Raw genomic sequence first — 26,131 nt, 5'->3', positions numbered from 1 at the left:
ATATATCAGTTTAGTTCTAAATATTATATATTTAATGAATAGCTGGATATTAATTCTAAGAGACACCTGTGAGTTTTTCACTGTGTGATATGTCAACAGCAGAGAGCAGGGCAAGAAGAAATTCTCACTTTGCTGGTAAATCATTACGAAGCTCTCTTATTGGGCATGAGGTTAGCGGAGGCAGTATGTGCCCTCCCATAGAGGAACCATCCATGTTCAAAGTCCTTGGCTTGTTCAATGGGTCATCAGACAGCAATCTGATCCTTAAAGTCCTTGAAACTACACCCACATTTTATCGTCTTCAGTTTTTTATGTTGTTCTTTTTTTCCTTCCCCAGTACCTAAGGTGCATTCTCAAAAATAAAAAGCAATTATTTCTGGGTTTGTTCTATGAATAGATCTTCCCAGGGATATCTGGGATCTCATCCAGGACATTTCCTACCAATATTTTTTTTTCATAGAAATGGTAAAGAGGGAAAGGAAAGTAACATTAATTATCTATTACATGCCAGATGCTCTCTGTGGTACTTGTCCTTTTTTGCTTCCTTTCAAGGAGCAGTGAAGGCAGTCTAGCAGACAGGATACCCGCTGGCTGTGTGTCCACACACAAGTCCCTTCATCTCTCCAACACTCCCTTCTCCCTAAAATAGGGACAATAATAGCATCTACCTCATAGCACTGTTAGGAGAACTAAAGAAGATAAGCCAAGCACAGTGCTTAGGAGGTAGTAAGTGCTCCAAGAATGACTGACCCCCCCCATGAGGTCGGTATCATTACCTCCAGCGGTGAACTGTACCCAGTAGCTTACAAGAGCTGATTTTCAGATTTGCAGAAATTTTGCAAGCTGGCTGTTAAATGCTTGTTAGCTTGATGGAAATATTTACACCATGGAAATCAGCAAGTGCTACAAAGCAGAGCTTTTTTTTCTTTTTGGAAAGCCAGTTGTAAAACATTTACCAGCACACCATTAATTAGCTCCTTTTGATAGATGACATTCAGAAAGGTTAAGTAACTTGTCCAAGGTTACACAGCAAGAAAAGGGCAGAAATGAGATGTGAAATCAGCTCTTTACAATTTCAAACCTGAGCTCTTTCTACTCATTTTCAAGTATAAATGTAGAATACTGTGCCATTTTCACAGCCATTTAGTCTTTCATTAAGCAAATATTTATAGAGCACCTGAATATGTGCGAGCATTGTTCTAGGCGCTATAGGGTCTACATGTACAAAAAAGTCACTGCACCCCAAGTCTGCCCTCAAGGAGTGCCATCATCATGTTAAAACTAAACCTTCAGGTCATTTGAATTCAATCCACTTGTCAGTCGCCACACTAGGTAAGTGCCACCACTGAGGACTCCCTGTTCTCAAGACTTGGACAAAATTGTGAGGTTGGTGACTGTCTTGGAGTCCACCCCACCTTACCCCCTGCAACCCAGAAATCTCCTTTCTCCCTCTGGACATGTACCTGTCAGAGCATAAGCAGATCATGAAGAAATGTGCTTGAGCTGGCCCTGATGGCCCAGTTCAGCACTCTCTCTGCTTCAGCAGCTGGGATTCATTTCTCAGTTGCAGAACCACGCCACCCATCTGTCGGTTGCCATGCTGTGGCAGTGGCTCATATAGAAGGATTTAAAACAAGGATATACAACCAAGTACTGGGGTTTTGGGAAGGGAAAAAAAAATAAAGAGGAAGACTGGCAACAGATGTTAGCTCAGGGCAAATCTTTCCTTACAAAAGAAAAAGAAATGTACTTATAACACATTACAATACGACCCTCTCCTTGGATTATTTGCATTTTTAGAGAATAATCTTGATGAGATAAAAGCCCATAAAATGACATAACCTGGCTGAGAAATTACCCATCTGTGGGCCACTGCCAACCATGTGGGTTATTTCTCCCTCCTTCCTATTTCTCCACCCAAATGTAGCACAATTTTTGATATTGCCCAAAGTTGAGTCATTCTAATACCACCTTTCTATTTTTTTATACTCTATCACCTGTTTCTTTTAATAAAGACTGTTTCTTTAAATCAGCTCACTTTTTTCTTAAACATTTATTTTAAAAGAAAATGTCATGTCACTACCTTAAACAGAAAACTATAATGACTCGCCAAAGATAATGCTAGTCATAAAATGAATAGGCAACTGTTAAAATAGAAGAACATTCATATGTTGAACTCCACCAGCAGTACATGTCTTCCACTCCAGAAACACGCCTCAAACGCTGGGCTTTTCTCTCCTCCCAGGAGGGGAGTGAGCATTCAAAGTACTCTGACTAGAAATGTTTAGTCTAACGGTGATTGCCCCAAGTTGATCTTTTCTCCATTTGCAAGACAGAATTATAAGAAAGATTTTTGAGTTCTTTTCAATTAACCAAAAATGCTTTCTTAGTCCTATTTCTCTCTATTCTGGCCTCTTTTTAAGATAAAGTCATTATGTCCTGCATCTTTCTCTTGAGTAGAGCTCAGCTCCTTCATGTGCACTCAATCCCCAGCCCTCCTCACGAGGCCCCACCCTTGGTTGTTCAGTTTTGGGGTTGCCTTCCATCTTGACCCCCCCACACACACATACATTGTCAACATTACAACTCTCCTTACTTATAAGTAACATGATTATTCTACAGCCAACTGTGAACACAACAGCAACCAAAAGTAAATCCTAAATTTTTTGGTCTGGATGACAATGCTACTGAGCTGTCTTAAGTATGTCGTGGTAATGTTTTGGCTGTGGCTACCTCAGGCTCACCTTCTCCTCAGCCCCATGGGCAACAGATCTCAAAGACCCGGGTTTGAACTAACAGGTGTTATGAGTTTGCCTACACCTAGGACGATTAGTATACCCTATTCATGCAGCTGTGGGCTGCCTGTGTAATATTTCTAGGCTACCTACATATCTTGAATGCTACTCATTTCACAAATGAAAAACAGGATTTTTTATGTGATCCAGAGGGAATCCCAATTTTGACTGAAGATGGATGTTTTGTCCACCCCGGGAAGCAGGAATGGAAAAGCAATTTAATAAGATGTAGAAAAAATAAAGAGGTGTGATGTTTCCTGACTTGGAATGTTACAGAGCAAAGTAATACCTTTTAGTCTCACAGGAAGTAAAGCCATCTTGGTCAGAGGACAAGCAGTGATATTCGCAATTTTGCAGAGAAATCTCTGCTGGAAGCTCTGTCACAATGTAAAGCAGCCACACACTCTGCCTATTTATAAGCTAAATGTGCTGATGACTCTGCTTTTTGCACCTTGCACTTCCCTGAAGACATAAATATTTACATTTGTGAAGACATTTACAAAGTACTTTCACATATTTCTTCTTTTTGAAACCTCAAATCAAGCCAGACGAGACTCAGACATTGGGAAGTCAAACAAGGTCATACCAACAGAGCTGGGAAAAGAACTCAGGTGTCATTTGCTCCATACCCTGTCACCTTGCCACGCAGGCCCAAGGAATACAGTTGCGAAAGAAATTCGTGTTTCCCCAAATTGCATCTTTCCTCTTGGGTTCCCCCTCTAAGAACAGCACCCCTACCCGATCACCAAAGCCAGATATCTTGGCGTCTTCCTAGACATCGCCCACTCTCTCATCATCACATCCTTCTTAATATTTCCCAAATCTGTCCCCTCCCCTTTACCCACTGCTGCTGGCCTCATCATCTCTCACCTGGACCCATGTAATAGTACTTTAGTCTCTTTGCCTGTAGTTTGGGGACCCCTCCCAACACAATTATCTCCTACCCAGCTGCTCCAATGAGCTTTCAGTATGCAGCTCTGAACAGCGCCTTCTTGAATAGAGACTGGAGTCTAATCTCTCTCTCTCCCTCTCTCTCTCTCTCTCACACACAGCTAACTGTACGTTGCACCCTTACTAAGTTGTGTTCAGTTTTCTGAATACATCAGATAATTTTACAACTCTGTTTATTCTCCCTGGAAGGGCATTCCCTCCTACTCTAACCCGCACTGCTTATACATCAAGACCCAGCTTGAGGGTTACATCCCCTAGGAAGCTTTGCCTGATCCTCCGATAGAACTGACACTCCCTCTCTTGTAGCCACATTGTGCCTGGATATACTTCTGCTTTAGGCCCTGTGATGCTTTATCTTGCTCACTTATTCATTTGCTGTCTCTTGCAAAGCTTGAGTTCCTAGAGGGTAGAGAAATGTCTTAATTATCTTTGTATATCCAGTGCCTAGCATAAGATAAATACATCATGCATGGTAAATAAAGGAATTAATGAATTTCTATAGCAATTAAAGTGATAGTCTGTGGGCCATCACAAATCATGTAGGTTATTCCCTCTTTCTTCCTACTTCTCCACTCAAATCTACTGGTGATTACTCACCAATAATTTTCAAACCAGATCTCTTTTCTATTAGATGAGATTGAAGAACTCCAGGGGGTACTCATAAATTTGTCCAGCAAATTTGCCCAATAAATGGGTAACACTCTTTTTCAAGGAAAAAAATAGCCATGAATGACCAATCCCTTGGCTCTTTACACTCTACCTTCACCCAGCCACTGCCAACCCTAAGGATTTTCTTGGCCTACTGCTCAAGGGTGGCTTGTTCACTCAATCACGTGCTTTCTCAATTTGTTCTTTCTTACTTAGGTCAGGGTTTCTCTTTCCCTAGTAAATTACTAGATGAAGAGAACAGCATGCACACACTGTCTACAAGGAGCAACAGGGACAAGGATTTGGCCAAAATTGAGGTTTTATTTTAGGAAGCCATGGGAAAGAAGGCTGGGTAGGTAAGGCCAGATGTGAACAATAATATATTAGGACTGCAAGAGAGCTTAGAAATCAGCTTGCCCAGAGTTTCCCGGAGTAGGGTCTACATAGCATCATGATGAAATGTAGTTTGATTTTATATAGTATATACATGCAAAAATTTTCTTAATTATGTGCTTGCGTGTATTAGGAAAAAAGTCATTATCATATCAGTCCCATGATTTCACATATATTATAGCCAGGACTGTTCTTTAAAAAAAGACTTAAGTAAACAAATGAGTCAATTTAGAGGAAAAAAATTGTTAAGGAAGTAATAATATAAGTGAAAGTCAACATGGCAAATACTATGAAGATGACACCCCAATGACTGAAGCTGGAGAAATGCTGAGCTTGAGTATCACCTCTTCGTGTCTCAGGCCAGGGAATCACGGCCCAAAGAAGCGCAGTAACACGCCCCAGGTCAGGCACGCAGAGGGCATGGAACGGGAACAAAGAGATCAGCTGGGCAACAATTCAGACACTGACTATTCTCTACAATTTCAACTTACTGAATAAAAAAATGCTTTTGTTGTTATTAAATGAAAACATTAAAAAATAATTTTAACTCCAGGAACCAGCTGAGTGCAGAGAGAAAAGGTGGAAAAGAAAGAGGAACAAACCCTGCCTCCATCACCACGGCATGTCCCCAAAGCAGCCCTTCCCCACTGCGCCTTCTTCAGACAGTGGAAAACTCCAACAGTGGGAACTCTCTCGAGAAGACATTCTGAAATGATCAGTCATTCCATGCTATCCCTGCTGCTCTGCTTCATCACACTTGAAGTTTTGCCGGCTGGGATTTTTGCTGTCTTGGCAAACATGATGATGGTGTCAAACCTAATGTTTCCTAAATTTTTGCAGAACTGCTGAGAAGACTTCCGTGGGGGCCTATTGTCAATTATCTAGAAAAAGAGAAGTTTGCAGACATTAGAAACAAGAACTGTGTGGGGTTAGGCTCTGGGTTTTAATGAGAAGGATTCAAATTAGAATGCTGGCTATTTCCTATAGCTTGCTAAAAATAACCTGGGAGCCTGCTTCCTTCCCTCGCACTGCGTTTTCAGTGCCTGCTCATGCTGAAGATGCAGGACGGCTGGAAAATGCTCCTTGGGATCCAGCACCAGTGCTGTTTGTTCAGATAAATGTAACTTAGCTTTGACCTGCTCTCTCACGCACCAGTGGGCATGCTACCTTCAGGCTCCTGTCAGATTTACACTTGAGGAAGCCTGAAGGTGATGGAGGGGGTGCACACCAAGCCCTGTTGGTTTCACCTCTTAAATCTCTCTTCCCATCAATGCCACCAACCTAGCCCAAGGTACATCATTTCTGGCCTGGGCCACTACAAGAACCTCCTGCCTGCTCGTCCCACCTTGAATCTGCCCTTTCCACCCGATCCCACACAACCACATTGAAGCCAGAACAATCTTTTCCAACACACAATCTGAACATATCCCCCACCACTACCATCCTTACCAACACCACCAATTAAAACTGTTCAATGGCTTCTCGTTGTTTGTATGATAAAGACTAGAATCCTTGACAAGATCTACAAGCAAGGTCCTCCCTGATCTGTGCCCTAGAACCTCTCCAGCCTCATTCTCTCTCCCCTTCTCTCTCATCCTGCTCTCCCTCCTCCAACCCACTGTCCTTACTCCAGGGCCTTCTGCCCCCAGGCCCCCACAGGGCCCCAGCTCCTGCTCTGCTCTTCCTTCTTTAGGTACTAACTCTTACTCATCATTCAAATCTCAACCCAGTCATTACCTTTTCAGGAAAGCTTTTCCTGACCCCTCAGACTAGGTCAAATCTGCTCATCTTACCTCTCATAGCCCAATAGACCTCTCCTTAACAGCCTTATCGCTGCTCCATTTGCACATTTATTTAATGATTAGTTGATTCCCAGCATTACTCCTCCAGACAGTAGGAGGCAGCAACCAGAAGGCAGGAACCACATCTGTTTGCTCATCATTGTATCCTTGATATCCAATGCCGTGCGTGGCACATATGGGACACTCAATATCTGCTGAAGGATATAAATATCAATCCCCTTGGGGACTCAAACCTCTCTTTGTTTGCAAAGGCTCTTCCCAAGAGAAAAGAAAGTGTTACTGCATCTAACTACTGCATGTTCTTTACTTCAACCTGCCCCACGAACTCCCTGGTTTCCCATCCCTTACCATACTCACCTTAGTCCTTTTGAAAGGAAATGTTCTGTACACAATAGATTGGGGGATTTTCCCCTGAATTTCCCTGCAATATTGGAATATATTAGTATTCTGCTTTTCAGCACAACTGGTCTGACTTCTGCCTGGATCTTCTGAAGGAAGGGTTTCTAAATAAACTCCATGTTGCCTCTGGAAATTTCTCGATTCAAATGCAAGACCTCATATATCATTTTCCTCATTAAGTTAAAAATACACATTTTTTAACATCTCCATGCAGACGAAGTCTTAGGTGCTCATTTGTATTGTGCAGGAGATTTAGGAAAAGAAGGGCAGAAAGGGAGAATTAATGGTGCCAAGGGAGGCGACTCAAAGGTTTCTACATGAAGCTTTAAGGAATCTCTCTTGATGGGGGGTGGGAGTAAGGTAGGGGAGACACAAGGATGAGACAAGTGGCAGGACCTTCAAGGCAAAGGAAGGCTAAAAAAAAGCTGATGTAAAAGGCGAGCTTTCTTTCCTCACCCACTCTGCCCACATCCCTCTCTCCCTGATCTGCAGTGGGCCAGTCATGTGGTTTTGAGGGAGCTGGGCCTGGGGGCCAGGGTAAGAACAGTGCCCCCAACAGAGCCCCCACTGGCACCTTGCTCGCTGCCTTTCCTGGAGGAGCAGCATTCAGCATCTGGCACTTTGAAAATCCAGCCCAGGCTGTGATGACGGAGTTATTATTGGCACATTCTTGAATTTTATAGGGTGTTTCTAAACAGCGATTGCTGTGAGGATACGCAGAAGTCCAAGAGAAGTCTGTAAACACTGGGAAATTAATCTGCGTGCTCTGTGACGGCTGGGCCAGCTTCCACAGGCCAAAAGTTCAGGGCAGGGTCAGACCAAGGCTGCAGATGGTCGCCGGCATAGAGCTACTATTTTGGGGGCACAGGTCATGGGAAAGGCTTACAGTTCAAAGCTGGCTTTTATGCCTGTTTCATAACTTTTCCTTCAGCCTCATGTATCACAACCATCAACAGTCCCGTCAGATTTGAGGAAATCATTGGATATCTTTGTTGAAAGACCCCTATGCGGTGCTGCCCTACAAGCCCACAAGATAAATGAGTTCACCTTGCAGAAGAGGGGGCAGGCAGGCTCCAATGACTCTGGCCTCTCAGACAAGGGGGAAGAAAAAGGAAAACATTGAAATATTTTGTTGTGTTCTATTTAAGTATATATTTTTCAATTTCTGATTAGGGCTGAGTTTTAGGAATTCTGCGTCCCTTTCAAAAACTACAGCAACAAAGAGTACGGAAGACTACATGTCAACGTACTTTGTTAGAAAACGTAAGCAGATTTCCAAAGGACAAAGAGCTGAGATTCGAGAAGGTTCATTTGGGAAAATTTTCCCAGTAGGTGAATGACAGGGAAAGCTCAGGGTCACACTGGCCAAGGGGAGGTCCCCGTAGCTCTACGTTTCTCATTCACCTTCTATCCACGGGACGGGAGAAGAAACTGGTCAAGGGCAGAGTGTGACCTAAGGGTTTGGGGGGAAGAGCAGAAAGCAATCACAGGTGAAGTTCTAGTGCTGGGAATTGGTTTCCAAACTTTAATGTGCAACCAAACCACCTGGGAGCATTTTTAAAATGCAGATTGTGGCCCAGGCATCTGCATTTTCAATGAGCATCTCGTGTGACTCTAAAGCAGCCTGAGGAAAAACTGTGCTAGGATAGCTAAAATCACAATGGGGGAAAAAAACAAAAGGATAATGGTAGCCAGAATCCATTATCATTGTTAAAAGCCCAAGGATAAAGGATAAATATTAGGTAAATTATAAATCCAAGAAAAATTCCATTCAAACATCAGATAAAACCAAGGTTAGCTTAGCGTAACTGAAAATAGCTGCAGATTAGCTACCAAATTTTGGTTGTTAAGTGAGTGAAAACCCAACTCAAATTGGCTTAAGCAAGAAATCAAGAATCCGTTGGTCCATGCAAATGGAAGGTACAGTGGTAGACTCATTACCTGATGCTATGACTTCTCTGACTAACCCCAGGACCTCTCTCCCAGGAAATGCCCTCAGCCCAGTGGGAGATCTACCTTCTTTGTGACGCCAGCAAATTGGATGTCAGACACTAGTAGTACAATCTGTTAATTCTCAGTGATTTTTACCTAGAGCCTCACTAAGAATGAACCCAACCTTTCAAAATGTGGGTTGGAAAACAGGCTGACCTCAATAGTGAGCCAGCTAGGATTTATCAAAGACCTACTATGTCCAGAACACCATGCCAGGAGGAGGGAGATAAAGAGATTCATAAAGGGAGGGCCTTGCCCTGAAGGAGCTCAATAAGTTAGGAAAAGAAGTCATGTAATTATAAAGATGGCTGACACGTAGAGAAAAGAGGAGGGCAGTATCACCTGCTTTCTTCAAAAGGCATCATTCCTCTTCTGCAGTTTTGAGGGGAACGCTGCTGTTAACAGAGCCAGGCCTTGCATCCCAGGTTCCTGGAGTTCTTCTCCACATAGTGTTGGACTTAACCCTGCCATGCCTAGACCAATGTCATTATATCTTCCATAGGTAGAAATGAAGGAGGCTGGAAATGTGCTTGGTTTATCCAGTGACTCAGGAAATCAGCCTGTCAACAGAAACTAAGGAGTAAAGATTTGATTCCCAGATTAGGAATTAGACACTGCCTCCCCAGGGCTCATTCCAGTAAGGTAAACAGACTGGCTGCATTATTTGTCAATCTACCATGGTTTCAGGCAATATCGCCAATGCCCAATTTTATGTTTCATTAAGATTTCAATTAATCTCTTCCTCATTTGGTCTGGGAGACGAATTGATCTGCCTTTGAATAAATACCACACAATCTTTTACTTTCAACAGGCAAATAAGTTTATATATTTGATTTATTTCCCTTGTCATACTATAGTCCGGAAACAGCATCTATTCTTTCCATTTCTCTATCAACTTTACCAGAAGTGGCAGTTCAAGGGTTTTCCTCTCCATCCCTCAGAAGAGAATTTTTCTCTATCTGAATCTTATCTTTCTAAACAGTTTTATGCCTCTCCAAGGAACACACCCCAAAAATTGACCACATGTGAGCATTCAGACTTTTTAAACTGTACTGATGGAGTAAAATGTCCCAGGAGACACCCAAGTTCTCTCTGAGGCGTCCAAGGCTTCACATCTAACAGGAACAAAAGGTTTTGCTTTTTCTTTAAGCCTAATAAGATCTGATGTCTTTCAAGTGACTAGGAAAATAGTAAGATGCCAAAAGAAACTTTAGTAATTTTTGTCTACAAAATGAATGGGGGAATTCATGTTTTTCCACAGCCTACTTCTCTCTGAATAAAAATAACATTATCTAAGAGGAGACAATAGGTTATTCATGTCCCATAGTTGAATCATTTAGATGTTTTTTGATGTAAGTAATAGACAAGTCAACTCTAAATGTCTTAAAGAATAAAGGGATTTCATCTACCATACAGCAAGAGGTTCTGAGGCAGGTCGGTTTTCAGCTGCTCAACAATGTCATCAAGAACCAGGTTCTCTTCTCAGAAAGTTGACTCTTATCTCAAGCTTCATACATTATGATAGAAAGATGGTTTCAGCAACCTCAAGCATCATTTATTCACATATAAACACCCAAAGGCTGGAAGACAGAACATTCCACCTCTATTTTCCTTTTCAGAGACAGTTTTCTTTTCCAGAAGCCCTGCAGAAAAGCTTTCCTCACATTTCATGGGCTAGAATTGTATTACGCACCCATTTCTAAACCAATCACTGGCAAGAAATTGGTATTATCAAGAATCAATGCCCTAAGGCAGTCACATGACCAATAACTCTACAAAACTAGATTTACATTGGCAAGAAGGCATGGCTTTTGTGGGAGCAATCAATAGTTTCTGTGACCAAGATCAACCAAAGAACAAAGAGGTGGGGATGGGAATGACGATTGACCCAAGCAGCCTGGAGGGAGTCATACAACTCTCAACTTGTAGTTGGCCCTGGCTTTCAACCACTGGAGGCCTTCCTTTGGCATCTGAACTGAGTATACTGTCTCTTAAAGGTCTTTGTTAAAATACACATATATTAATTGGGAGGAAGAAAGACCAATAGATAACCCATGTCTATTGGCATGTGGGCAAGGATTTATTGATCAGATTAACTATCAGTCAGATTGGAAACAACATTAATAATTGTGTTAGACTTACCACATGCCTACCATGTGTTGGAATTATATAAAATGCTTTACGTGATTTATAGATTATAGAGATGAAAACTTAGGCCAAGAGAAACCAAGTAACTGCCAACATTCACACAAATGGTTTAGGGCAGAGTCAGGACTTGAAATCAAGGCAGTCTGACTCTAAGGTCCATACTCTCGATATAGGTAGTTAATCCTTGAATTAATTGGAGGAAGCCATGAATTTAGAAATGTATGGACCACAGGACTAGCTCAAATCACCTTTGTCAGTTCTACTCACTCTGAGATATATATATTGTGCATCTAATAGGCACAGTTGTCCATGCTATCTGTGATGGGGGAAAGGAGAGGAACCAAATATGAATAAAGTATCATCACTGCCCTCATTGAACTTGGAATCACCTAAAGAGAACACAGACAAGCACACCAAGAATAATCATAATTCTAGTTTTAAGATAGCAGAATGAGTACACACGACAGTCACTCCCTGCTCTAAAATAGCCAATTATAGAAGAATATTTTTAGATAAACATGTGGTCACATACAAAAACAAGATGGGGAGGTCTCACGGACTGGAAGCTATAAGGAATCTCTGCAAGACCAAAAGCCAGCAGATTAAATACAACAAGGAAATGGCATCCCAGGATCTGTGCAGTAGCTCGTAGCCTACTATGACTGATAAAACAGCAGAAGTGATACCAGGTGTGCTCCACATCCAGAAGTGGTAGAACTCAGGGGCCCAAGGTGAACTGACAGGGGAATGAGAGTCCCAGGAGGTACCCAGAGGACTAGGTAACATTCAAGCTCAGAAGACAAGGCACTGAGGTACCCTACTGGACAGTACATTCTGCCCATCACTCACTCTCCCTGGAAGCAGAGCAGTGTAAAATCCCCAAAGCTGCTTGTCTCCTTTTCCCAGGTGGAATGTGTCAGCAGAGACAGCAGGCAATCTGGCAGGGAATATCAACTGCAAACATGTACTTAGAATAAAGAGCCGCCAACATTTGGAGAATGCCAGCACCTCAAAAGAAAGGTAATAAGCTACACTATAAAAACATATACCTGAAGAAATAGAGTTAACAGAACAGTCAGAAAATAAATTTAAAATAAGTTTAACTAATGTACTCTGAGATGTGAGAGAGGATTGCAGCCTTGAATCTGAAACAGATGGATGTAAAACAAGAACAGGAAAGGAACTAATTACATATCTTGGGCATCAATATAACTGTTGACATTTTTTAAAACCCTCAGTAGATGGGCTGATTAGCAGGATGGACACAACAGTAAGGTGATCAACGAGTTAAAGATTGGATTCTGAACTGTCTTCCTTAATAGTGGCTAAACGGCTATAGAAGTTCCAGACTTCATATCCACCTTCCATAACCAGGAGAGAAAATTGTGTATCCCAGAATTCCCAGCAAAAGTCACAAGCTACCAGTAGACTGGATCACCTGTGAGTCAATCCCTGTGGCTAATGGACTAGCACACATTGACTGCTTGAGGCCTAGGTTTCTTGAACCAATCACTTCAGCAAGGGGAAATGGGATGATCTGGATTGCCTGTACTACGTAGCACCCATCCCTAAAGTGACAGGTTCTGTGAATTCCACCTAAACAACATAGTTGCTACTTATTGTGGAGGAGATAAAATCAATGTTGGAGAGACAATCACAGGTTCTTAATAGCGGTTTCTTGGAGTAGGATAGTGGGGGAAATTTACAAAAGGGAACCAGTTTACAAAAATTCTCACTGAAACTGATGAAACCCTGCTGATATTGCATGGAGGAGAAAGCAGCCCTCTGAAGAACTTTCTCAGTGAAGTCTATAGAGGAAAGGGTAGGTACAAATTAGCTCTTGAAAAGTTGGATTCTGGATGGGTTTTACATTTTTTAATAGTTTTTGCTTATTTGTATTTCTTATTTTTTGTATAATCCACTTGTGTGGCTTTTAATTCTTTTTAAAGGCCACTTTTTAAAAAAGGGGGAAGGGGTGCTTTACTCACAAGTACATAGAAAGCCAGCCCAGAGGACATCACCAAGATATGGGTTTTCCCACATCAGTATTATGTAAAGGAAACCGGATTAAAAAAAATAATATTGGAGTCATTCTTAACTTTAGAAGAGAATTCATCACAGGATGGATGCTCCTAATGCATTTAAAATATGTTGCAATTAATAAGTGTGCCTACATATTTTTAGGAACATTTCTATTGCACGTACCTCATGCCAATTCCACTGGACACCCTGTCTCACAGACGCTAAAGCCTGTGGGCGTGGCCGAATCTATTTACACCAGACTGTACTAAACACAAGCGACCAATGATCATGTGAAGAGAACTTTCAGCAGCCCTCAAAAAGATAAAGCCTTTATACTGTATGCTAAGCCCCTGGTTGTTCCTTCAAGAAAATTATTTTTTAAAAGCTAGCGTTACTCATTTGAAAGAAGTCCTCCCTTGCTGTAAACATTCTTTTACAAAACCCAACAAGAGGTGGACGGGACCAGCAGCAGGGGTCACTCTATTTCCCCACTGTCCTCCTTCATGTTCCCAGCCCTGCTAGGCACTAAACGTATCCGATTCAAACTTTAACAACGAGATGAATAAATTTTATAATCACCGTATTATAGAGGAGGAAGTTGCAGCTTTGAGAGATTAAGCCATTTGCTAAGGCCTCGAGACTTCTAAGTAGAGCCAAGATTCAAACCTAGTTCTTCCTTATTCCAGAACCCATACCCTCTCCACTTCACAAATACTGCCTTGCTGACAGATGACCAGAGTATTCATTTATTCCTTCACTCAATAAATAATTATTGATCACCTACTATGTGCCTGGCCCCATGGCAGGCAGTGTAGAGAGTCACATCCCTTGGCCCTCATGGATTATGATGACTGAGTGGGATGACAGAGAGACAGTAGACAAATCAACAAACTAATAAATATATAAATATAAGTGACAATAAGTACAATGAGGGAAAAGAACAGGATGTGAAATATAGAGATGCAGCGAGTTTACCTAAATCAAACTAACCCTTCACAGCTATGAGGTATCAGGAAGATAATCTCTTCCTAGCAGCCACCACTAGTCACAGGTAGATGAACCCCTAAGTCTCCTACCAGGTGGTGATTTATAATAAAAGCCAGGTCAGACCAATTTCTGCTACACATACCGAGAAAGAAAACTGTCCCTGAACTGAGACATAACTTTGTGGTCTGACATGATTAGCTGCTCCTTTGGACAGGTAATCACCATTCCTGATAAATCCCATAAGCTGTTTTCTGATAGACTTCAATGAGCCCAAGAGTCTTTTCTAGAAAACTACTGTGCTGGAACTTCTGTTTGCCCCTCCAGCTCCACCACACACCTTTCCGCACCCTCCTGAGCCCCAGAAACTAGCCTGTATGGACTGCATTCCTGAGCTCCCTGGCCTTCCAGCTTGGGTTGGGTTTGACCAGAGACAAGCACCAGCAGGGGACTGGAGGGCAAATGGCAGGAGGAAAGTGAGGTTGGGGGTGTACACGCCCTGGTTCTCTCCCTGCAGAGATGCCATGGGGTTGGCTATACCCCTCTACTGAAGGCCTGTGCTCCTGGCAGACAGACCTTCTATGCAGCTCCCCACCCTTGCCCCTTCAGGCCCAGGAGTAATAATGGCTCCCACTGTTGCTAGCTCTGAGGACCACACTACCCCTTGTTAGTATTCCCAAACTCTGCATACACCATAACAAACAGTCTCTATTCAAATGTCTTCATATTACCCATTTTGAAGCCATTTGCTTTCTACCAAGACCTTGTCAACTTAAAAAGCAAATTTGCCTGTTATTTTATCTCAAAATGAGTTTGTTCAAGAAGAGCCAAAAGAATTGCAATTTGGGACGTGCAAGCTATGGCAAACCATAGGGAAATCCAGAAAAGAACAGAGAGGAGCTGCTTTTATAAAGAAAAAGAGAAAGTAGGGAGAGGTTGTTTTAAACAGAAGTCCATTGGGGAAAAGTAGCAGTTCCAGGGGGTAAAAACTACTCATTGGCTGAGCTGCGATGTTTCCCATTGACTGGGCTGTTGCCAGGTGGGGAGAGAAATCTTCCATCAGTAGTAAAGTAGTTTTACTTCCTGTGGAAGATGCTAGGATACCTCTCTTTCTGTTTGGTGTAATTAACGATGTATGATAGGGCTTGAGAGCTCCCCCTGCAAACCTTTCCAACTCCAATTTAGTTAAGTTTCTTTTATCAGTTAAGGTTTATTAATTTCCACAGTCTTGGCTAACATACCCACTGTCAACCTCGGGAACTGTTTAGCAACCTATGACCAGTCTTCCAGAGTATCTAATGATCTTTATCTACACATTCTTAAAAAAAGCAAAATATGGTCTAATAATGATTATCTAAACAACTTTTTTTCCTACAAAATATGTATCGAGTAAGAAATATTTAAGTTAGTGTGCTCAGAAGCCTCTTCCCTGGTGGCAAGTTTGAAAAATATCTTTGATATATGCTTGCAATTAATTTGCCTGAGAAGTTACGTTAATAATATAATCACAAAAAAAGTCATACATCTCATTCCATAGGCTCGATGAAGTCCCAGCTTTCTGTCCTTCAGGGTACTGGGAAGGCAGCTTTCATGAAAAGTTCACTCAAAGCAAATGTAATATTCTAGCAGCAGATTCAGCTGCCAAGTCAAAGCAAGGTCATAAAAATTCCCCAGTCAGCATCTGAGCACAAGGCAAGTCTGGAATCTAAATCCTAGAGAGAGGACATTGGCCCTGCTCCATCCTTATATTCTGTTTATATAAAGGTGGAAGTGTCCAAACAATATTTCTAACAAATCCACACATCTGAGGACCACTCATTTCATTAGTGACTAAATTCTATCCAACATCCACTATATTAATCAAAGCCTCTAGCGCAGATCAGAGACAAGGAATGCTGAAGTCCCTCTACTACCAGCTATCTCTAGAGTGTAGACTTTATTTCGAACTTTCAAATGCTAACTAACCATCCCTCTGGTGTATAATTTCTCATTAGAGTACTTCAAATTTAACTGCCACTGAAGTATGGATAGAAACCAACTAATAACAGGTTTTACAGTGTCCCTGCAGAAGTGTTTTAAAGTAAATTACAAACAATATAACAAATAAATACCCTTGGGCAGAATACGGCCATTCCATGAGGCTGACTTGGGTCACTTATTCATCTGTATTTGGAGAATGTTATTAATATCTTGTTACACTATTTCTATAAGACAAAACTGCATATAAAACATTAACACAAAGTCATCAGGAAAATGATAAAATGCCATTGTAATATAGAAACCATATTATATTTGTAAGTCCCTAATAACCCATTGTCTTATATAAACTACATTTAATTTCTAAGAAAGCATTCATAGTTTATTGAATAACCCTACTGCCATCTCAATAGCATGCTAGTCCTGCAAAATTTACCACTTCCTGTTGCTCCAGATAACAGTTTAAATCGTTTTCATAGCCAAGTCCACACCCTTGGAAGAGCTCAGTGTGAAACGCTTAGTTATACTGTGACATCTGCCCTTCACTGGTACCATCCATCTTCAGAACTTCCTCCCACAGAAGAAACCACTCTTGCATCCTTACTCAAGTAGGGGGAAGGGGGGGGGATACATCCTATCAATCATAGTTCATTCATTATTAAGCAGCTAATGCAAGCATAACTCTCAGGCTGACCTGGGAAGACTGAAAAGGCAAAATTTAAGGTGATTAAAGGAAGGCTATCCCCCTGAAGATTATTAGCAATTATCCAGTTTGCAAAGCAGAGAAACATCTATTTTTATGAGGCTAATTGGTGGCTAATAGCTTGAAAATGTTTGACGGAATACAATTTCTCAGGGATTCAACCAGCTCCCAGTAGCTTTCCTTTTCTCACATGGTCCCAAGCCACTACATTGTTTCCAAAGGACTGTCCATAGTATTTTACCATCAAGGAATTTCATTGTATTGTTTGCAATTAAGGGCAATTAGATGCTAAGATGAAAAACACACTCTTCACTAAAATGATGTGTATTATAATAAGATTCATGTATAATGTAGTCATGTGAAAGATAATCCAAAGAATGAGCCATTATATTAAAATCTCTGCTTTGTAATAAATATTAAAATAAAATTTTATGACAGACATTCTACCTACAAGTTAGGAATCCATGAACTGATTAGAACCAAAACAGCTAGAAAGGGCTTAAAAAGAAGGATGAGATACCTAAGGTGATTTGTCCAAGTAGGCAGAAAGAAAAGGAAGAAAAATACAATAAGGAGGTCCTGGGAGGAAGCTGCAGAAGACAGTCTACTGAGTGGACATCAGGATGCTAACAGAGTTAGACATGAACTTGATAAGAATCCCTAGAAAGATGCTCAAGAGATCTTAAGGTTGGCTGAATAGAACTATAGCAGTTTGCTGCTTGTTTTTTTTAAATGGCTGCAAGTTATCTGATACTCCTCCTACCAAAAGTGAAGGCTCTGCCTCCTCCCCTTGAGTGTGGGAGGGCTTGTGACTGCTTCAACCAACATGGTTTGGAAACAGCCATTTAGCTACCACCTGGTTTTGTTGGTGTGTTTGCTCTGGGGGAAACGAGCTGCCATGTAAGAAGTCTGACCATTCTAAGACCACCCTGTGGAAGAGGCCATGTGTAGACACTCTTGTAATCCCACAGGAAGCATCAGCTGCCAGGCATGTGTGAGCCATCTTGGACATCCAGCCCAGTCGAACCTTTGGATGATGGCAGCACCAGGACACATCTGACTGCAATTACATGAGAGACACCAAGTGAGAGCTATCCGGCTGAGCCCTTCCGAATTTCTGGCCCTGGGATAACTTGTCTTATAGCAATGGTAACCAGAACAAGGACTGAGTCATTGGCCTACAGGATATCTAGGTGCGAATGTTACAAACTACGATATTCTGTGAACAGCATTAGGCAAGCTTAAAAAAATAATTGACCTTGTTGGCTGGTCCTACTAACTGTCCCAACAGCTACTGAGCTTTCTTTTCTTTCCAGATCTAGAAAAGTGCCCCTCTCCTCCAGACATCAAATAAAACTGATGTAAACTACCCCCTAACTCTGGAATCTGTTTTCTCACATTTTATTTAACCAGAAGTCCCACCGAGTAGTAAAATATTTTCTCAAAACATACAGATTTGAGATGTAAAGAGCAAATTTGTATTTAAAAAGTATTTTGTTGTTTTTTAAGCCCAAGCTGAAACAAATCTCCTTAGCTGCTCCTGAATTAAACCTTTTTCACTAATAAGAGTTTTATTCTTAAAGGTTTCACTAGTTCTGAATCAAGTTCTGCTGTGACTCATGTGGTGTGTGGGCAGCAGCTAGAGACTTTCTAGAAGGGTAAGTTACTCCTGGGAAAACATCCCATAGGATTTTGAAAAATAAGTTGTAACAGTTATAAAACATCCCTGGCAGAATCTGCAGGAAGCCCTAGAATTAACTGCACTGAGGATTAGCAGCAGGTACATGGTTAGAAATGGAATAAACTTGAAAATAATCTTCTATAGAGTGGGTCAGAATAAAGGTGTTATGCTCACCAAAAAACATCCAACAGTTGGCCTAACAGGAAGACGGGTGCTATAGACCTATGAGGGGTTGAACGGAAACCTGAAGTATAGACAGACTCTAGTTCAGCCTCTAGACAAGATCTCTCTCTCTCTCTCACTCAGACAGACAGACACACACACGCACGCACGCACGCACACACACAAACACACATACTCCCTAGGAAAATTATCTTAGAGCCATTAAATCAGACTAGTACTACTCGCTGTAGTTCATCATGGCAGACTTCTGCACTGATTTTGCCTCCCACACTGCATTAAAAGGACTCAACACAAATCAAGCTGACCGAATCTTTGATCTGCTCAGAGCAGAAACTCAGCAAAACTACAACACAGAAAAATTATGTTTGTTGCCTTCTTACTTTTTCTTTCTGTGCCTTACATCCCCTGAAGTACCCTGCCCCACTACCCATCCCACTTAACCATCCCCTCTCTGATCAAGCAGATGTGACCTATTTAGTTAAGGGTCCTTTTTAAGGAAAAATTTCCATAATGGAACTTTTTCAGACCTCCCTCTCCTACCCATCACAGGTTGACCCTCCAGTTTCCCATCCTCTGAGTGCTAAAATCCCTCTGCTGAATCTCCACTGCCTTTGGGGAAAAAAAGCCACACTCCCTATCTTAGTATTTAAGATCCAACCTATCTTTACAACTATATTTCTCACTATTTCCTTCTCCAGACAAAGGCAAATATCCATTGTGTCTTCTTCTTCTGTTGTTGTTCACCATGTACTTTCCCAAACCATATCTTTGTCTGTGCCTTGCCCCCAACCCAGACTGCCCTCCTCCCACTGCAAACATAATCAACTCCATCTTTCTTTTAAGGCTCAGGTCAAATCTGACCATGAAGCATTCTCTTCTCCCCCAAACCTAGTGATCATGCCTCCTCTGCATTCTATATCACTCATTTGGCCATTAGCCAGCTCAGTGGTTAGGACTCGGGGTTCTTACTGCCTGGCCTGGGTTTGCTTCCAGTCAGGGAACCGCACCACCCATCTGTCGGTCGTCATATTGTGGCAGCTGCCTATGGCTGTAATGCCGAAAGCTATACCACTGGTATTTCAAATACCAGCAGGGTTAGCCATGATAGACAGGTTTTAAGGGAGCTTTCAGACTAAAACAGAGTAAGAAGAAGGACCTGGCCACCCACCTCCAAAAAAGGTGGCCATGAAAACCCTACGAACAGCAGAGGAGCATTCCCTAATAAGTGTGGAAGGTGAGAGGATGGCTCAAAAAGACCCAGCAGGGTTCCGCTCTGCTGTACCCAGGGGGTTACTAGTAGTCAGAATTGACAAGTGGCACTAACAACATTTGGCCCTTAGCACATACTATGTTGCAATGTTATTCATTTGTTTTATATTTTTCTTTCTCAACGTGGGGCAGTGACAGGATCATGCATCTGTGGCATCTCTGATGCACCATGCTCCACACTTAATCTGTATTAGACAACAATAATGCTACAGTCAAGAGACAATCTACATCAAAAACTCCTGACTTGTTACTCGTTCCAGGGAGGTAACACATTTAAGTGTTGTTGCTGTTGGTGGTGGTGTTGATTTCAACGATGCAGTCACTCTCAGGAATAAGTCTAAGGACATATTTTTTAGCTCCTTGGCGGCCAAATGGAGAAGGTATACTGAGGCAGCTCAGCTGACCCTTTAGACCAGAACAGCTCTTCTTGAACCGTTATGGTCCCATCACAGCCTGTATGTCCTTGTAATGAGGACAGAAACCTGTGTACTTTCTCAAATTCCTTGACCACCTCCTTCTTTTTCTCTCGATTGGCATCCCACCTCTGCCAAGTCACCTCTCCACTTACGGACTTAAAAACATCCCATTAAAGCACATGGAATCTGGCCAGTCTTGATGGCTGTTGAGAGACCAGCTGACAATCCTGGAAGGAGATTTGCTTCCTGTGGGGTGAACTTTGATCAATGGGAAACAGGAAATGGGTGGGAGCGAGACAGATAAATTCTCCCTCCTCTTTTTCCTGTTAGCTACTCCAGGGTGTGGTTTTTCCTTACAACCCTCCAGGAGACGTTCTGCATGCTGAATGGACAGATCTGTTGAACAGACTGGTGTGTCCCTTGTCTCTTAGTAGCTTATTGTGAAACAGTGACTAGTGTGGTCGTACATTGCATTACATCATTTCCAGTCTTCCTTGCTTAATTTCTTTTTCCCTTACTCTTCCTGCTTTGGGCTTACACTTCCCTGAAAAAGGGTTAACACCTTAATTCTTGACTCAGGCTCTATTTTCTAGAGTACTCAGGCTAAGATAGTTTCCTTTATTAATCATCACATTTTATTATTGAGACTTGGAGTTCTACTTCACAGAATGGAGTACAAATAACAGCTTTCCAGTTGTAACCAGTAGTTCAATACTTGAACTCCCATCTGCCTATTTAACTGAAAGAATGCCTTTATTTCCAGAATCCTCCTTCTCTTATAGACTCCAAATCTTACTAATGTACAGAGAGCCACACCTGGACATTCTTGAATCTCCAATGGAATCAGGATAGCTTCCTGAGGCTGGAAGACTTTACAAGTGACTGTTGTTGTGTGCTAAGGTCCATCTTATGTAGTAACATAGTTTTAGTGGGGTACATAACTGCCTAGTTAAAGACTACATTTCCCAGCATCTCTTGCATCTGGGTATTCACATGATTACATTCTGGCCAATGGGACACTGGACTAGCGACACGTGTGCTACCTCCAGGTCTTGCTTTTAAAAGAACTGGTACATACATCTCTGGCCCTTTTCTCCTTCACTCTGGCTGAGAGATGAAGAAAACTGGAGTAGCTTCCTTGTCCTGACATGAAAGACACAAGTTGAGAATGACAGAGCTGCTCAAATAGCCCTGGACAGCTTATCTCTGGAATGTTACATGAGGGAAATAAACTTCCATCTTGCTCAAGACACTGTATTTTGGGGTCCCTCTTATTATAGCAGCCTAACCTGCTCCCTGTTTAATATATCACGTACCAGATCCTGGTTGCTGCTGTCACCAAACTGAGAGATGCATTGTTGAGCTATGTCACTGCTTCTGCTGCTGGTGCTCCAGTCTGTTGTGACTGCCTGCTGAAACTCCAGCATCCTAAAAATGTGTTCTCCTATGTCACTCACAAAGTTCCAGTTCCCAGTCACTAACCCAGCTCAGTCCATCTGAACAAATTTGGGAGGAAATAAGTCCTCTGTGGAAGACTCTGCTAGCTGCTAATTGTTTACCCAATATTTATTCTGATTTTGTAATGGCCTAGCATTTGTCATCCTCCCCCACCCCAACATAGGTTTTGCTCAAGGTGAAAAAAAAACTATAGTTCCCCAACTTCTTGCATCTGAGGGTGACCCTATGACATAGTTTTGGGAGAAGTCTCATGGTGACTTCAAGGAGCATTTAAATTTCCCAATAAAGGCATCTCCCCTTCCAACTTGTTGTCTCCTCTTCCTTCTTAGTTAACGGAAAGCACATATGAGGCCGAAGGTGGAACAGCCATTTTGCAACCTTGAATAGTAAAGGGTGATGGTTGGGATGGCAGAGCAGAAAGATAGAAAGATCCTGAAACACTGATAACATCAGGGAGCCATGCACCAGCCTTAGACTGCCTGGCCAGTCTGTTTTATATGAGGAAAAATAAACCCCAATTTGGTTAAGCTTCCATAGTCAGGATTCTATTACATGCAGGCAAAAGCAACCTCTAATGGATACGCCCCCTCAGAAGTCCCGAGTTTCTTTCAAGAATTTTTCAAGCTGCACCCAGCAGCCTTCAAGTTACACCTCAATTATTTTCCTCCAAAACAAACAAAAAAACAAAATTAAACTTCTACCTTAGAAGCAGGTAAGAGCCTGGTGTAAGAAGCGGCTTTTGAATATGTCATCAGCACACAGACAAGGGTTTCTTTGCTGCTTTGCCCAGGACCAATCCTAGCCTAAGGAAGGGCAAATTAGGGGAGATAATCTGGTAGATGAAGCGATAGGCAAGTCCACAAAACCAACACTGCTGTGGACTCTTTGGGAAGCAGAGCAAGACAGACCAAGAAGCAAAAACTGTCCTTATTAAAATTACACAGATTTTCTATTTCTTCCACTGCCTCTATTAAACCTGCTAAAATATCCTACAAAGCATTAACTGTAACCTTTGGATTAACTTTCTTTCCTCTTGGGCAGAAATCATTTGCATTGCAATTGGACAAGAATCATTTATAATGCGACTGGTTTTCTGCACACTAACCCCTAGCCTTACAGAGCCGTAAAAGAACTGAATCAATCATAAACAGGAAATCAAAGAAAGGTAAATACCCCTAGACAATCTGATCATCGCCACGCAGAATGGACCTGCTAAAGAGTAACGAGCACGGCACTGAAAGGGACATCCAGGGATCTCTTTTGCTGATTTTCAACTTTTGAATAATTTGTCATAATAAACCACATCTTTTAAAAGTGCTGTCCAGAAAGAACAGATTCAAACAGATATTTGTACACCAATGTTCATAGCAGCATTATTCACAATAGCCCAAAGGGAGAAACAACCCAAATGTCCATTGGTAGATAGATGAATGGATAAATAAAAGTAGTATATCCAGACAATGGACTATTAGCCATAAAAAGGAAGGAAATTCTGATACACGCTACAACATGGATGAAACTTGAGGACATTATACTAACTGCAATAAGTCAGACACAAAAGAACAAATACTGCATGATTCCACTTACATAAGGTACTTAGAATACCGTCATGCTTAATGACAGGGTTATGTTCTGAGAAATGTGTCATTAGGCGATTTTGTCATTGTGCAAACATCACAGAGCGCACTTACACAAAGCTAGATGGTATAACCTACTACATACCTAGGCTGTGTGGTACTAATCTTATGGGACCAGCGTCGTATATGTGGTCTGTTGTTGACCAAAGCATTGCTATGTGGTGAAAGACTGCAGTCAAATTCATAGAGACAGAAAGTGCAACAGTGGTTACCAGAGGCTAGGGGTAGGAAGGAATGGGGAGTTAGTGTTTAATGGGTACAGAGTTTGTGTGAGATGATGAAACGTTCTGGAGATGGACGGTGGTGATGATTGCACAACAATGTGAATGTACTTAATGCCACTGAACTGTACACTTAAAAATGGTTAAAATGGTAAATGTTATGTTATGCATATTTTCCCACGATAAAAGGAAAGATGAAGGAAGTAGGAAGGGAGAGAGAGAAGGAGAGAGGGAAGAAGGAAGAGAAAAAAGTGCTGTCCAATTGTTGGACTCTCTTTTAGTTTTGAGGGTTTGTGATTCTGTCTGCTACTGTGTGTCAGGCTCTGTGCTAAGCACCTGTCATTTAATTTTCACAACATCGTGAAGAGTTATTCCACTTACCTTACAGATGAGAATACAGAGATTTAGAGAGGTTAAGTCAGTTCCCTTAAGGCACACAGCAGAGCCAGTTCAGCCTCCCTTCACTGCCAATGCTCTTAACCACTCCTCTCTACTGCCTCTTCTTTCCAGGCAAATCTTTCACTTCTGAATAAAGCAAATTTCAGAATTACCTGTTATCTCTCCAAGCTCTTTCGTTGTGTGCTTTCAAAGAGGGGGAATGGAAATCGCTTTCTCCCATAAATCCACAGTGAGCTTTTTCCCTGTGAGGACTCACAACTCAGAGGCTCCAGTCTCGTTGAGTTTTTTCTCCCTTCTCATCCGCCTCCGGCTCAGCATATCGCAGGGTTGAGGACCCAGACAAGGGGTCTGTGCAGGGCGGAAAAGAACATGGACCGTGAAGTGGACGACATCCAGGAAAACAAACAAATATGCCAAATATGTCTGTTTAAATGGCCCAAAACCAGACACAGAAGGAAAGGCTTGGTGGTTCTCTAATAGAATTCTAAGTCAATATCCCTGAAGAAAGGGAGCTATGGCAAAGATAAAACAAACTGCTGAATTTAAAAAATAATTTCTATTAGGGTTGGGAATATATTTTCCAAATTCACACACCTCTCATCAATTTGCTAGGTTCTACCCAATTGCAGCATCAGATTAAAAACTCCCTTTAAGACCAAGAAGTCCCTGGGGCTTCCACATGAAAGGAATGGTTAGAGACCCCGGGATCCACAGCAGCCTGTGGGGCACCCCTTACGCCAGTTTAGGCTCTGGAGGCAGAAAAGCAAGCCTTTCGCTGAGCTGGAGAGAAAAGGAAGCATTCCCCTCTCGGCCCTGATCAGAGAATCCAGCTGTGCCACCCGGATCACACAAACCTAACCCTGGGAAGTTTCCTGCCCCTGGGCAAGAGGGTGGGATTGTCCGTGGGAGAAGGAAGCCCTGAGTCACCGAATCGATTCTTCTTTTATCCGATCTTGTGGGCGGAAGTGTGGAAAACTGCTCATTTCTCAGCTCCTCTTAGTGAGAGTAACATGAGTTAGTGGCTAAGGAGTGGGAGTGGGATTGTGTTCACTTGTAATTAGAACCGAATAAACCTCAGTCTAAACCCGAAGCAGAGCCCTGCAGGGCGGCTGCCCACGGGCTGCTCCCGGCACAGCTGTGGGGAGGGGCCGCCGGCCTGCTGCTGCCCCGCCTGCCCTCTCCTCGCCGCCCCCGCCGCCCCACCTCGCACAGGATGCGCCAGGAAAGGGTTGCTGGAGGTTTGGCCGTGCACAGTGAAAGATGCTCGAGGAAGATCTGTCCAACAGTGAGGAGAGGAAAAGAATGCTGTCAGCTAGATCCCCTGACCCAAACTCAGGTGTGAGATGAAGACCTGCGTCAGGGTGATAGACATGGGAACAGCAAACAAAGAAGGGGAAGAAGGAAAAATCGCCCGAACTTGGTGGCCATCCGAATGTGGTGAGGGGAGGAGACAGGTCCAAGGAGCACAGCACGGTTCCGAGTTCGCGGGGACAGTTCTAGACACTTCCACCGTAAGCATCTTTGCCGTGGACATCTTTGCCGCAAATGCTTTTGTCGCTTAGCTAGTTGGCCGAAGGCAATTTTGCAGTAAAAGGTAAAATGACTAAAGTAAAAGAGGGACGTTTAGAAGGACATAATGAAACGTAGTACATATGTGGACTACATTTCAATGTTCCATCACGTGCCCAGTCCCTACGTTTCACCGAATCATCTCAGCCAAATTCTGTGCCAAATACCAAAATTCTGTCCACATCATATTCTTCACTATCGAATAGCAAAAACAAGGTCATCATCTTCAAGAAACTTATACTCAGGAGGAGTCACGTAACCATTTCTTTTTTTTGAGAGGGCTTAGGAGAAACTCCATTCTTCTTTTGCCTCCAGCTTCTCATATTGCATGATGAATTTGGTAAAGACGGCATTAGAGAACAAGCTGTTGTATCTAAATTAGCTGAAGAATCGATAATGAATGCCCCGGAAGACTGTTGTGAATGACCAGCCGCCTCTTTGATAATTGCCATAGCTTGGTAAACTTTTGATTTTGATGGGTGGG

The 26,131-nt window shown here is 42.3% G+C and overlaps 1 protein-coding gene across 12 annotated transcripts in view; it reads right to left on the bottom strand.

Moving 5' to 3' along the window:
* Positions 1-24,360, bottom strand: part of RGS6 (regulator of G protein signaling 6) — a 573,259-nt gene extending 548,899 nt beyond the window's left edge. For all 12 annotated transcript variants that reach the window (XR_006886380.1, XR_006886381.1, XR_006886382.1 and 9 more), the window contains exon 1: positions 24,231-24,360. The gene's annotated coding sequence lies outside the window, so the exon portion shown is untranslated. The remainder of the gene's footprint in view (positions 1-24,230) is intronic.
* Positions 24,361-26,131: the final 1,771 nt, after the last annotated feature.

Source organism: Equus quagga, chromosome 20 (assembly GCF_021613505.1).
Source record: "Equus quagga isolate Etosha38 chromosome 20, UCLA_HA_Equagga_1.0, whole genome shotgun sequence".
NCBI classification, from domain to species: Eukaryota; Metazoa; Chordata; class Mammalia; order Perissodactyla; family Equidae; genus Equus; species Equus quagga.
This window is presented reverse-complemented; position numbering and strand designations above follow the sequence as displayed.